This window comes from Medicago sativa, chromosome 7 (genome assembly GCF_051527215.1).
Source record: "Medicago sativa cultivar Bolivia chromosome 7, Bolivia_mono, whole genome shotgun sequence".
Classification (NCBI taxonomy): Eukaryota; Viridiplantae; Streptophyta; class Magnoliopsida; order Fabales; family Fabaceae; genus Medicago; species Medicago sativa.
The window spans coordinates 19,398,002-19,411,696 of record NC_140755.1 but is presented as its reverse complement, the minus strand read 5'-3'; the positions used below and the strand labels follow the sequence as shown (position 1 = coordinate 19,411,696).

The 13,695-nt window shown below is 38.9% G+C and overlaps 1 pseudogene; it reads right to left on the bottom strand.

Moving 5' to 3' along the window:
• Positions 1–4,451: 4,451 nt before the first annotated feature.
• LOC146904844 (uncharacterized) lies at positions 4,452–6,036 on the bottom strand (annotated as a pseudogene).
• Positions 6,037–13,695: the final 7,659 nt, after the last annotated feature.

Sequence of the window (13,695 nt, the reverse complement as noted above, 5' to 3'; positions counted from 1 at the left end):
CTTAAACATCATGAAACTTCTTGATATGCAAATGCATGTGGTACCAATCAACAACAAAATGAGCATAATAGGCTCTTCAACGTGTGAGCACAAAGGCTGCCGGGCCTAAAGCCCCCAACTTTAATGAGCACAATGGTTGCCGGGCCTAAAGCCCCCAACTTTAATGAGCACAATGGCTGCCGGGCCTAAAGCCCCCAACTTTAATGAGCACAATGGCTGCCGGGCCTAAAGCCCCCAACTTTAATGAGTATGCAATAAACTCAACTTCCAACAACTTAGACTACAACATAAACAACTCATACGACTCATAATCATGGACCACTCCTTGAATCCTACAACATAGACCGACTCATGCAACTTCAGAACACTAACAGTCAAAAGCAGGGAACAGCAGCAAGATACAACATTTAATAACATTTGAATGCGTTAACATCATCTAAGGTATGAATTACATCAACGTAAATACCATAAAGCATCATTATAACATTCATGCAACCACACTTCTAATCTCAGTCACCTGAACAAACTGCAGGGTCTATAAAAACATCCTAAACATCTCTCTTACTTAATTCTAAGGTCAACTCAAGACTACACGTGCGAAGGGATCGCATCGGGACAATTTTGGGCAACTAACAGCCTAACTCGCAGTGGCGAGTAACTCTGCTCGCAATGGCGAGCAAAGCGTGCATTCTGGGTTCCTAAGTCCTTACTCGCAGTGGCGAGTTATTCTGCTCGCAGTTGCGAGCTTACAGGTCACTCGCAGTTGCGAGTTGCATTGCTCGCAGATGCGAGCTCTGGGTTCTAGCTCGCCGTTGCGAGTGTTCTTGCTCGCAGATGCGAGCGATGAATGTCAGTACGGCCAGAAACCTAAAAATCACAACTTTTCACCTATATTCATGATTCCTTCATCCAAATAGCATCTAATTATCATCTTAAGTCATATCTAAGGTCTGTACACTAATTTTGCATCAATCTAACATCTGTTCTTGATTCATTCATCAAAATTGATCCTAAACCTAATTCTCAATTCTCACCAAAACTTAACCTAATCATGCTAAATTCATCCTATAGAATTATACCCTTAATAATATTGAAAATTAGTCTCACCCTTACCTGATAATAGCAGAATCGCAGCCCTCCTTTGGTTCTTCTCTCTTTCTGACTTTTCTCCCTTTTTCTCCAAAAACGTACGTACTACTTTTCCTAACTTATGTCTGTCTATTTATCTCTCTTTTTTACTCTTCTAACTACTAATTGCTCATCTCACCACGCAGCCCAATCTTTAATATTTTTATTTTATTTCTCATATCTTATTTTATTTAATAATAAAATAAGTCACACCAACATAACAACTTCACAACATCAATATACTTCACGTCATTCTAGAAAATCACATAATTTATCTATAAATCATGCAAACTATTTAAATTCTTAAATCATATAAATATATATATATAAATAAATATATAAATCCTCATTAAATTAAGTAAATAATTAAGACGGGCGTTACAACTCTCCCCAACTTATAGAATTTTCGTCCTCGAAAATTTACCTCAAGCAAACAACTCTGGGTAAGACTCCATCATCTTACTCTCCAGCTCCCACGTCAAGCTTTCACCAGTAGTGCCGCTCCAAACAACTCTCACTAGAGGTATTTCTTTGCCTCTCAACGTCTTCATTTTGCGATCATCAATCCTCAAGGGTAAAGTCTCCACTGTAAGGTTGTCTCTAACTTGCACGTCATCACTCTGAATCACATGGGACGGGTCTGGAACATACTTCCTCAGCTGCGACACATGAAACACATCGTGCAAATTCGATAAATGCGGTGGTAAGCCAACTCTATAAGCCACCGTGCCAATTCTCTCAGATATCTGATAAGGACCAATAAACTTTGGAGTCAACTTCTTTGACTTCAATGCACGACCAACACCGGTCGTTGGGGTAACTCTCAAGAACACATGGTCTCCCTCTTGAAACTCAAGGTCTTTCTTACGCTTATCATGGTAACTCTTCTGTCGACTCTGCGACGCTTTCATCTTCTCTTGAATCATTTTCACCTTCTCAGTAGTCTGTTGAACAATTTCTGGTCCTAGAACCACACTTTCACCGGTCTCAAACCAACACAACGGAGTCCTACACCTCCGACCATACAAAGCCTCGAAAGGTGCCATCCCAATACTTGAATGATAGCTGTTATTATAAGTGAACTCTATCAACGGAAGATGACTATCCCAAGTTCCACCTTGCTCAAGTACACAAACTCTCAACAAGTCTTCGAGTGACTGAATTGTTCTTTCCGACTGACCATCTGTCTGAGGATGATAAGCCGAACTCAATCTCAACTTAGAGCCTAAAGCCTCTTGCAAACTCTTCCAAAATCTAGAAGTAAATCGTGGGTCTCTATCTGACACAATGCTCGAAGGAACACCATGCAGCTTCACAATGTCTCGAATATAAATATCTGCCAACTGAGCCACATGAAAACTAATATTAATCGGAAGGAAATGTGCCGACTTCGTCAGTCTGTCAACAATCACCCAAATTGCGTCATTCCCTTTAGGAGTATTTGGCAAACTCGTCACAAAATCCATGGATATACTATCCCATTTCCATTCTGGTACATCTAACGGTGTCATCAACCCAGCAGGTTTCTGATGCTCTACCTTCGACTTCTGACAAATCAAACAAGAGTACACAAATTGTGCCACATCACGTTTCAATCCTGACCACCAAAACAGCTTCTTTAAATCATGATACATCTTTGTAGCTCCCGGATGAATGCTCAAGCTACTCCTATGACTCTCTTCCAGAATCATCCTTTTTATCTCATCATTGTCTGGAATACAAATCCTACCTCGGAACCTCAACACACCTTGATCATCGACTTTAAAGTCACCATCTTCAGTTTGATTACTAGCAACCAACAAGTCCACAAACTTAACATCAACCTTCTGTGCATCTCTAATACTTTTCAAGAAATCGTTATCAATTTTCAGCATTCCTAACTTAACGCTCCGAGACGACATTTCACAAACTAAGCTCATATCTCTAAACTGTTCAAGTAATTCAAATTCCTTCACCATCATAGCAGACATATGTAAACTCTTCCTACTTAAGGCATCCGCAACAACATTAGCTTTACCCGGATGGTAATTCAAACTAAAGTCATAATCCTTCAACAATTCGAGCCACCGTCGCTGTCGCATATTCAATTCTTTCTGATCAAACAAATACTTCAAGCTCTTGTGATCACTAAACACCTCGAATCTCGAACCATACAAGTAGTGTCTCCAAATCTTAAGGACAAATACGACTGCAGCTAATTCAAGGTCATGAGTAGGATAGTTTCGTTCATGAGTTCTCAACTGTCTTGATGCATAAGCAACAACTTTACCATCTTGCATAAGCACACCGCCTAAACCCAATTTGGACGCATCACAATACACCGCAAAAGGTTCATCAGGTTTTGGCAAAATCAAAACTGGAGCCGTCGTCAAACGCTTCTTCAATTCATTAAAACTGTTCTCACAATGAACATCCCACACAAAGGTTTTACTTTTACACGTCAACTGAGTTAACGGAAGTGCCAACTTAGAAATCCTTCTATAAATCTTCGATAGTATCCTGCCAAACCCAAAAAGCTTCTAATCTCTGTAACTGACTTAGGAGTCTCCCATTGTGATACTGCTTCAACTTTAGATGGATCGACTGCAATACCACTACCAGAAATAACATGGCCCAGAAAACTTACCTCGTTCAACCAGAATTCACACTTAGACAATTTAGCATACAACTTCTTCTCTTTCAGCACTTGCAAAACGATTTTCAAATGTTCTGCATGTTCTTCTTCTGTCTTAGAGTAAATCAAAATATCATCGATGAACACAACCACAAAGCGATCCAAAAATGCATGGAAAATGCGATTCATATACTCCATAAACACGCCAGGCGCATTACTCACACCAAAAGGCATCACCTTATATTCATAATGACCATATCGCGTCCTAAAGGCCGTCTTCTGCATGTCTTCATCTTTTACTTTAATCTGATGATAACCCGACCTTAAATCAATCTTGCTGAACACACGTGCACCCACCAGCTGGTCCATCAAATCATCAATTCTAGGAAGTGGATATCTATTCTTTATAGTTACTTTATTCAGTTGTCGATAATCAATGCACAACCTCATACTTCCATCTTTCTTCTTAACCAACAATACCGGCGCTCCCCAAGGTGAAACACTCGGTCTAATGAACTTCTTATCTAGCAATTCCTCCAACTGTTTCTTCAACTCAGCCAACTCAGAAGCTGACATACGATAAGGTGTCATAGACACAGGCTTCGTTCCCGGAACAAGGTCAATAGAAAATTCAACTTCTCTCTCCGGTGGTACATCAGGGATTTCATCAGGGAAAACTTCAGGAAAATCACACACCACCTGCAACTTATCAATCATTGCTTGATTCTCCAAAGATAAGGATGCCATCAAGGAAAACATCAAGATCCCATCGCGTTCTAATTGCTTCAGCTGCTTAGTAGACAAAAATTCTGCTCCACTTTCCTCTTCAGCAGAAGAGAAACGCACCGACTTACTAAAACAATTAATGAGAACATGGTTGTACTCTAACCAGTTCATACCGAGAATTACATCCATTCCACTCAGAGGCAGACAAACTAAATCAATCTCAAAATCACGATCAAACATAGACAAAGGACATCGTAAACAAACAAGAGAAGTAGTCACCGAACCCTTAGCTGGAGTTTCGACGACCATTTCTCCACTCATATCAGACACAGCAAGACCCAACTTAGAAGCACAATCAAAAGCAACAAAACAATGTGTAGCACCAGTATCAATAATAGCAACTAAAGGAGTATTGTTAATATAACAAGTACCTCTGATCAAACGATCCTCATTTTCAGTCTGAGTACCAGTCAAAGCAAACACCTTCCCTCTAGTCTGAGTCTTCTTCGGATTCGTACACTGAGACCCAATATGACCCTCTTCTTTGCAGTTAAAACACACAATGTCCGCATGCTTACACTCTGCAAGTGTATGTCCTTTACTGCCACAACGAAAGCACCGTTTAATATCCTTAGTGCAAGCATTACTCTTATGGCCTTTCTCGCCACAAGTGTAACAAACAACCTCAACACCAACATCCTTCTTGTTTGACCTCCTCTCATCATTAGCTCTTCCTTTTCCTTTGTCAGCAGGAGCACTGTAAGGCTTTGGGCGACTTTGTTGGCCCTTACCCCTCTTCTCACTCATAATCTTATAATGAGCTTTGCTGTCATCTTCATAGATTCTGCATCTGCTCACCAAAGCAGAAAAGTCACGGATCTGTTGGTAACCAATGGCTCGCTTAATATCAGCACGCAAACCATTCTCGAACTTGATACACTTAGAGAACTCAGCATTGTCCCCAGTGTAGTGTGGATAGAACTGAGCCAGCTCCACAAACTTTGCTGCATACTCTGTCACCGACATGTTTCCTTGCTTCAGCTCAAGGAACTCGATCTCTTTTCTTCCGCGAACATCCTCAGGAAAATATCTGTTGAGGAACTCTCTCTTAAACACAGCCCAAGTAATAACTGCATCATCCTGCTCTAGGGTAGGTTGGAGGCTCACCCACCAGTCATCAGCTTCCTCAGCCAGCATATGCGTTCCAAAACGCACCTTCTGATCATCAGTACATTGCATAACTCTGAAAATTCTCTCAACCTCCTTGAGCCACGTCTGTGCTCCATCAGGGTCGTACCTTCCTTTGAAGGTAGGAGGATGATTTCTCAGAAAGGTCTCCAACATTCTCACATCAGCATTCGCACCAGCACCAGCATTTGGATGTTGTCCCACAGCTTGGGCTACAGCTTCCAAAGCAGCAGCAATCGCAGCATCATTTCTTCCAGCCATTCTAGTCCTCTTATAGCAAATAAGATTCGCAGCCTCCAGGTCTCTTCTCTGCACAACACACAACATTTAGAATATCATAATAGTGGTATTCCAACTCCTAAAGACACAACTCGACTCACTACTTGGCCGAACGGACCGACCTGCTCTGATACCAATTGTAACACCCCGTTTTCCCAACATAAAAATTTCATTTAAAATCAGAGTATTTAATTCATAACAGAATGCTACACACTACTTTAACATCTCAAAACAGATAATAATAATTATCCTTCAAATTCAACATCATGAAAAATCTTAAACTGTTGCAGCGGAAAATAGTTCAACATTTTAAAGTCTTGGCACGCAGGCCTTATTGGAAAATCTCATAAATTAGTTCATAAAAGAGACACGTAAGGAATAGCAGTAAAAGCAAGCCCCCATCCCGTTACGTATCAGAGCACCTAAACACCAAGTGAGGAGTCCACTCACGAATGCCTCTAATCTTTATTACCTGCACATTACCCACGGTCGAGGCAACATATACGCAGAAGGGGTGAGATTTCATAATCAATACATTAAGCATATAATCCAATAAAATGCATTTAACAACTTAAACATTAATAACATATCAACAAATTGACAATTAACATATTTTTCATTTCATAACAAATACAATCATCAAATACCATTACTAATTTTCATCACAAATCATAATCAACTTAACACTCAACTTGACGACACAACTCATCTTTGACCATGCAACTCTATCAACTCAACAACAACTTGACAACACAACTCATCTTTGACCATGCAACTCTATCAACTCAACAACAACTTGACAACTTAAACATCATGAAACTTCTTGATATGCAAATGCATGTGGTACCAATCAACAACAAAATGAGCATAATAGGCTCTTCAACGTGTGAGCACAAAGGCTGCCGGGCCTAAAGCCCCCAACTTTAATGAGCACAATGGCTGCCGGGCCTAAAGCCCCCAACTTTAATGAGTACAATGGCTGCCGGGCCTAAAGCCCCCAACTTTAATGAGCACAATGGCTGCCGGGCCTAAAGCCCCCAACTTTAATGAGTATGCAATAAACTCAACTTCCAACAACTTAGACTACAACATAAACAACTCATACGACTCATAATCATGGACCACTCCTTGAATCCTACAACATAGACCGAATCACGCAACTTCAGAACACTAACAGTCAAAAGCAGGGAACAGCAGCAAGATACAACATTTAATAACATTTGAATGCGTTAACATCATCTAAGGTATGAATTACATCAACGTAAATACCATAAAGCATCATTATAACATTCATGCAACCACACTTCTAATCTCAGTCACCTGAACAAACTGCAGGGTCTATAAAAACATCCTAAACATCTCTCTTACTTAATTCTAAGGTCAACTCAAGACTACACGTGAGAAGGGATCGCATCGGGACAATTTTGGGCAACTAACAGCCTAACTCGCAGTGGCGAGTAACTCTGCTCGCAATGGCGAGCAAAGCGTGCATTCTGGGTTCCTAAGTCCTTACTCGCAGTGGCGAGTTATTCTGCTCGCAGTTGCGAGCTTACAGGTCACTCGCAGTTGCGAGTTGCATTGCTCGCAGATGCGAGCTCTGGGTTCCAGCTCGCCGTTGCGAGTGTTCTTGCTCGCAGATGCGAGCGATGAATGTCAGTACGGCCAGAAACCTAAAAATCACAACTTTTCACCTATATTCATGATTCCTTCATCCAAATAGCATCTAATTATCATCTTAAGTCATATCTAAGGTCTGTACACTAATTTTGCATCAATCTAACATCTGTTCTTGATTCATTCATCAAAATTGATCCTAAACCTAATTCTCAATTCTCACCAAAACTTAACCTAATCATGCTAAATTCATCCTATAGAATTATACCCTTAATAATATTGAAAATTAGTCTCACCCTTACCTGATAATAGCAGAATCGCAGCCCTCCTTTAGTTCTTCTCTCTTTCTGACTTTTCTCCCTTTTTCTCCAAAAACGTACGTACTACTTTTCCTAACTTATGTCTGTCTATTTATCTCTCTTTTTTACTCTTCTCACTACTAATTGCTCATCTCACCACGCAGCCCAATCTTTAATATTTTTATTTTATTTCTCATATCTTATTTTATTTAATAATAAAATAAGTCACACCAACATAACAACTTCACAACATCAATATACTTCACGTCATTCTAGAAAATCACATAATTTATCTATAAATCATGCAAACTATTTAAATTCTTAAATCATATAAATATATATATAAATAAATATATAAATCCTCATTAAATTAAGTAAATAATTAAGACGGGCGTTACATCCAGGGCATCAAGCCCTCACCCATCATGTGAATGACTAAGCATTCCAGGGCATCAAGCCCTCAACCAACTTATATGAGTATTCAATGGACTCAACTTTCTACATATTAGACAACTTCATGAACATCTCTTATAATTCCATTAATGTGGACAACTTCCTAGATATTTACAACTTGAACTGACTTATACAACTTCACTAAGATTCAACAGTAACATAGACAACATATGAACAATTCACAACATATTATCATCAATGTATGAATCACATTAACTTAAAACACCACAAGTATTCACTTAATGTATTTATATCAACGTCACTTTGCTTATAACATTAATCAAGGTTCAACAGCAACAATCAACAACAAATGCAGCATATAATAGTGCTTGAAGATCATATCATCATTAAAGGAATGCATCATATTAACTTAACATCATAAATAATACTTATAAACCAATACTTCTTTGCTAATAATCACAATCACCTAACTCGGCTTCTGTGCAGCTTTAATCAGTCTAAACAACTCTCATTCTTAATTCTATGATCACTCATCACTACACGTGTGAAAGGATCGCAAACAAAACGAATTTGGGCAACTAACAGCATTACTCGCAATGGCGAGTGTTCTTGCTCGCAGTGGCGAGCGTTTCTGGGTTGCTCGCAATGGCGAGTGTTCTGCTCACAGTGGCGAGCATCTGGGATACTCGCTGATGACATCCTGTCATTACGTAATATTAGGGACTTATTGTGACATTTTGATAGAGTTCTCATGCAATTTATACTGTTCTGGAGTGCAAAAAGCTTAAAATTTGAAGTCTGTTCGAAGGAAATCGCGCCACGCCAATTTACAGCCGTGCTGCGATTTTTGAAACAAAATTACACACTTCCTGTAAAGAGGAAATCGCGGCACGCCATAATACAAGGCGCGGCGCGATTTTGATGGGTCAGGCCCATGACTTCTATAAATACTGCACTCAAGCTGAAGAACATGGGTTACGATTTTGGAGAACGAAAGTGCGATTTTAACACCCAGAAGGCTGCAGCGGAGAGGATTTCATCATCTCTAACCCAGTTTATGTATGTTTTAATTCTTTCATTGATTATGCTATTTGTAAACTCAATTATGAGTAGCTAAATCTCTTAGAGATTAGGTCGGAGATGAACCTATGTAACCCTAATTGATCATATGTTGCTGTGAAACTCTATTACTTATTAATGATATTCTAGTTTTCATTCAATTCAATTGTTCTTACTGCTTTTTATATCCTGATCAAATATAAACATGATTTTGTGAGATCGAATGACTACTGACCATAGCTTTCGACTTAGACCTAATTGAATTGTTCTAATAAACATGGTTAGTCTAGGAATGGATAATCGTTTGTTAGTGATATTAGGTTAACGTGCTTAAACCTTTGATGATTATTAGACCACCTAAGGAATTAGGGGCTGTAGTTTAAAAAGAGGGTCCTAACTCAAGGGATTGATTAGGGCTAATTTGTTAATCATCGTAAACTAGAAGAGGGTTCATAACAAATAGGTGCAGTAGACCAATTAGGGGAACTTAGAGGATTCGACGGATCTGATCTCATCTTTCTCTCATATTTTCTTAATCAAATCTTTACTATTTTATTTGATTTCTTAAAATCAAACCAAATCTACTGCCTAGTGGCAAAACAAAATAAACTTTTATACATCCTACTTTTATAACGAAATTGAATTATTGAAGTTAAAAACAGTCCTCGTGGGATCGATATTTTTACTACTTCGATAGTATTTGGTGCACTTGCCAGAGATCTATCAAGTTTTTGGCGCCGTTGCCGGGGACTGTTGAGTCATTTCAACAAGGCAATTACGTTATTATTTAGGATTTCTGTCTTTTATATTTTTGTATATATATATTTAAAAAAAAATATTATGTTCTTTGTTTTCTTCTCATTGTACTGTGCTACTGAAAAGTTTATCCAAGTTTTGCAGCTATGATAGACAGGGTACTCCTCTATGACACAGAAGAGATTGCTAAGTTGCAGTATGAAAAATATATGTTATCTTTTAAGATCAAAATTTTGGACAACAAAATCTCGAGTTGTGATCATCATGAGGCAAATCAACCAGGTAGTGATGGTGAAGGGAAGAAAGAGATGATCAACATCGATTACAATACTCAACTTCAGAATATTTTAGATGATTTCTTGGTGTCAAATCAAGTTTCATTTGAGAAGTTTGATGTTCAGTGTGGTGATCTTGTTGAGAAAGCACATGAGTCTCAGAGGAAGCTGGTTCAGATGAAGAGTGAGTGTCACAAGGTTGAGGTGGAAGAAAAACCCAAAGTGAGGAGTGTTGATATATTCCCAAAGTCTGAACCAACGGAGGTTGAGGAAATCACTCGTGTGCAGATGGATGCACGTCCTTCTCTACGGTGGGAGAGCTTAAACTCTAAAGGTTTAACAGTGAGAGCATGGGAGCATCTACTTCTTTGCTACAAATTCATGGAATTCCTACCAAACAAGAGGAAGAAGAAGGATGATATATTCTTTCTGACATATTTGCCACCCTAACAGTGGTTGAAGCGTCAAGCTCAATGACGTAAAAGAAAGCGCTGGGTGGGAGGCAACCCACTATTTATTTTCAGGTATGATTTTATTGCTTTCAAAAACAAAAACACAAAAATATTTTTCTTTTCTTTTTAATATGAGGCAGGAAAGTTTTCGAAAAATTGTTCTAGTACCTCCTATCAAGAAAATCATGCAAGGTACTGATGTCTTGCATGATTCTCTCTTCAAAAGTTTTTCAAAAATTCAATGAACTCAGGCATTTTTCAAGAAAACAAAATTTTTGGCCTGAGGAAGCAAAGCATGCTCCCTGTTTGATCAAAATCGCGCCGCGCCTTGTTATATGGCGTGCCGCGATTTTGCCTACCAGTCTATAAAAACCCAGCTTTTCCACCATTTTTCCCATTCCATTCTTCCTACCTTTCTCTACCAAAACTTCCCTAAACTTCCCATTCACGAATTTTTCTCATATTCATCTCCTTATTCACTTACTAAACATCATCAAATCACAATCCTATCACAAATTCATCAATCCAAACCACCATCAAACCACAATCATTCCCAACTTTCCCAAACTTCACAAAACTCCCCTTTCACCATCTTCCTAAACCACAAATGGCCTCTAACCAACGAAACACCCGCTCAAAGAAAGCCACCAACCCCAAGCCATCCACAAGCAAAGCCAAACGCCCTCGTACCGCATCCGAACCACCAGAAAACGCCATTCATTTTATCAATGACCAAGCCCAAGAGTTCCACAAAGCCATGAAAAGTTTTGAAATTGTGGGGGAGAGGAAGTTTGAATTCACAAAGCTTGTGAATTATCCGTTCTTTGAGGCTGAGTTACGAAGGAGAGGGTGGACGAAGTTGAATGAGATGATCGATGAAGCGAACAACAAAACCGTGATCGTTGAATTCTTTGCAAATGCACGGGTTTCCGATACACCCTTTCAATCTTTTGTTCGGGGCAAGACCATTGATTTCAGCCCTGAAGCGCTTAATGAATGGCTGAATGTTCAACCACCGGAGGAGTGTTGGGTTGAGAAACAAAGGAGGGAGAGATTTGGTATGACAGAGGATACATTTTAAGACATCATTACCACGATGTGTAGGCCTGGGTCTACTTGGAAAAAGTCCCGGATGCTTACCTATGCTGAGATGTTACCACGATGATGTGAACATGGGCTGATCTACTGATGGATTAGCATTTTCTGCTTTGTATTTTATTTTCAGTCATTTTTCTTTTGATGTATTTTCTTTCTTTTCTTTTTAATGTCGAAGTCCATTGAACTATTTCCCTATTGTAATTGCTCCTGCACTTGTTTATTATTAATGAATTTGTTTTGTTTCATGTGACCTATTCCAGTTTAGTAACAGTTGTTTGATGAAACGGTATTCCAAAAGTTCTCAAGGAGGGGTGACTTGATTCAAAGGCGAAGTGTACGGCGTTGCTAGGTAGTCACATACTCCCAGAAATCTCAGCCATAAGGTTCATTGCCAAATCTTGTTTTTCAATTTACTTATATTTAGATTAGTTTTCCATGCAACTACATTTCTAGAACTTGCATTGTTTCTCTATTATTGATTGGTCTTTGTCAATTACACACTGAGGCAAAAGTGCTTGGTCCTGTGAGCCTTTTTGAAGCCTACCCTGTTTTAATTTGTTGAATTTATCCTTTCTTAACCAATTGTGAGCCGGTAGGATTAGAACTTTTTGTTCGGTGACAAACTACATTACAAGCCTAGAGACTTTTAGGACTTGTCCCTTAATGTATTTTCTGAGTTAAGGCATTGTAGAATGTTGCTAAAGATTAAGTTTGGGGTTGCTATTGGAATTTGCAACCAACTAAGTTTGGGGTGGGGGTACTAGAGAATTAGAGAACAAAAATGAAATTGACATGCAAAATACACACAAAAATGGTGTATTAAAAAAAAAAGAAAAAGAAATTGAATGATGAAAAAGGGACAAAACATTGAAAATCCGAGTAACTTCAAACTCGATTGTCCCTAAATGTTAAAAATATTCTCTAGTACCTTTGCATTGATTGCTATTTCAAAAGGTGAATGATCGAAGGATTGAATTTTGTGCTTTAATTTCCGTAGGAATGCCTAACTCAAATTTTGTGTAGCCTACTTATCCAAATATATCCCACCTTTCACCTAAGCCCCGTTATAACCCTAAAGACCTCAAAAGTGTGTAATGATATTGACTTTGATTGATGTTTAGAAACTTTTCAAGCATATGGTAATATGTAGACCTGCATGTCGACTGGTAGAACCCTATTTCAATTTGATGCGAGGAGTTGTGAATTGGTGGATGCGAACAAGTCAAACTAGCTCATCTTTAGCTAGAAGGAGAATGAACTTTTGGGTACTATCGTTTTGTCAGGTAACTGTTATTTTACTGTCGTTTGTCACTGTTGCAAGCAAATTCCTTGAGGACAAGGAATGGTTTAAGTTTGGGGTTGTGATGACATCCTGTCATTACGTAATATTAGGGACTTATTGTGACATTTTGATAGAGTTCTCATGCAATTTATACTGTTCTGGAGTGCAAAAAGCTTAAAATTTGAAGTCTGTTCGAAGGAAATCGCGCCACGCCAATTTACAGCCGTGCTGCGATTTTTGAAACAAAATTACACACTTCCTGTAAAGAGGAAATCGCGGCACGCCATAATACAAGGCGCGGCGCGATTTTGATGGGTCAGGCCCATGACTTCTATAAATACTGCACTCAAGCTGAAGAACATGGGTTACGATTTTGGAGAACGAAAGTGCGATTTTAACACCCAGAAGGCTGCAGCGGAGAGGATTTCATCATCTCTAACCCAGTTTATGTATGTTTTAATTCTTTCATTGATTATGCTATTTGTAAACTCAATTATGAGTAGCTAAATCT